Below are 1641 nucleotides of genomic sequence, written 5' to 3'. Positions count from 1 at the left end.
TGGCAGGCAGGCCTTTTTAGCTGTACCTGTCAGATCTACCTGATAGTGTGTGTCCTCATCAGATATTAGGTAGATCTGATCAGTTGTAACTGTCAGGTTTACCTGACAGTGAGTGGCTGGCCTTAAAGGAGTTTTTGTCATCAGGTTTCACTGTATTAAGGACATCATTGATAGTTAGATTAGTTAAGTAGCTAGTTATTGTACCTGCCAAGATATTCAGTGCAAGTGCCATTTTTTTCTACCTATCTACTGTTTCTCAGTTTTCTGGTTGACTCAACTATACTTATGTATATACATATACAGGCTGGTTTAAATTAAGTAGATAGGTACCTAAGAATGTAGGTAACAGAAATTAATAGGTAAATAAGAATCCCAAACATTTCAAACCCCTATACCCAGATCCCAAAAGAAACATGACATGACTTTCTATTTAAACTTACCAACTTTGATTTTGATCCTCTCCTCTGTTCTCAATGCCACATCCATACTCTCATTGCTATCCTCCGCATCCATAGTTGTCCACTTTCCTCTATTCACACTTATCCTGGGAGTTAAATCCAACAAGTTTCCTTATGTGTCACAAACTTGTCAACTGTTCAATTATAAAAACACACATCACTATCAGCAAAAGGTCATTTTACTTAAAACTATAAGGAAAGGTAATAATTAACAAAAACTAATCAAACATTTGTATGAACACCATTATTCACAGAAAAAGTTGCGGTTACAAAAAGATTCATTTTGTAGATAAAAGAGAAATCATCACAGTTTATTTTACACATTTTAATTATGCTAGATTTTATTACTAAACAACATATTAAGGTTTGTTGTGCGATTAACTCAAGATTAGTGTGGTGATCTCAAGGGAACTTTTTCCGTCTTCTCTTCATACAGAGCTGGTCTTACAATGAAACAAAAACATTTGGAAACATTTTTTCTTCGAGAGAATGGACAATAGTGAGAATAATTCACACTTCAAGTGTGGTGATCTCAAGGGAACTTTTTCCGTCTTCTCTTCATACAGAGCTGGTCTTACAATGAAACAAAAACATTTGGAAACATTTTTTTCTTTGAGAGAATGGACAATAGTGAGAATAATTCACACTTCAGATTAATGATTTGTGGAGAAATATAAATTCACACAAAATTACATCACTTGAGAATATTTAACAGTGAAACACTCACAACATTAGCTGGAACTCATCACAAAGTTTGGAGTAAAAGTTTCTCTTTTCTGTAATGATAGATGTGTGCCATGAGAAACTTTGCCGATATGAATTGTGATTTCTTTTTTGAAACAATACCCTGTGTTGTGAAATAATTATAATATTGCACTAGAGACTGTTTTGCTTAATGTAAAACAAATTGAATGAACGATAACTAACTGGTAAATTTAACAAAAGATCTGGATTTTAGGAGGTGGCTGCCTTTCACATGGCAAAACACTAAAAGGAAATAAAAAATAAAAATAGATTTTGTTTATGTTTCTGTTTTCAGGACATTTGTGAAGAATCAAAAAATTATAGAAAAAAACGAATGAAATAAAAGTCAATAATATTGTAAACCTAGAAACCTGATCTAATGGCACCTCAGCCTTACAAGAGAATATTCGCATGAGATTGTGTACAAGTGTGTGCTTAA

The 1641-nt window shown here is 33.1% G+C and overlaps 1 long non-coding RNA gene across 1 annotated transcript; it reads left to right on the top strand.

Annotated features, from left to right (window-relative positions):
- The first annotated feature begins 418 nt into the window (after positions 1–418).
- Positions 419–1381, top strand: LOC113471876. Its single transcript, XR_003394409.1, has 2 exons — positions 419–979; positions 1111–1381. It is a non-coding gene; the product is annotated as an uncharacterized LOC113471876 (long non-coding RNA).
- Positions 1382–1641: the final 260 nt, after the last annotated feature.

This window comes from Diaphorina citri, unplaced genomic scaffold (genome assembly GCF_000475195.1).
Source record: "Diaphorina citri unplaced genomic scaffold, Diaci psyllid genome assembly version 1.1 scaffold3201, whole genome shotgun sequence".
Taxonomy (NCBI): domain Eukaryota; kingdom Metazoa; phylum Arthropoda; class Insecta; order Hemiptera; family Psyllidae; genus Diaphorina; species Diaphorina citri.
The sequence above is the reverse complement of the archived record's forward strand: the minus strand, read 5'-3'. Positions and strand labels throughout refer to the sequence as shown.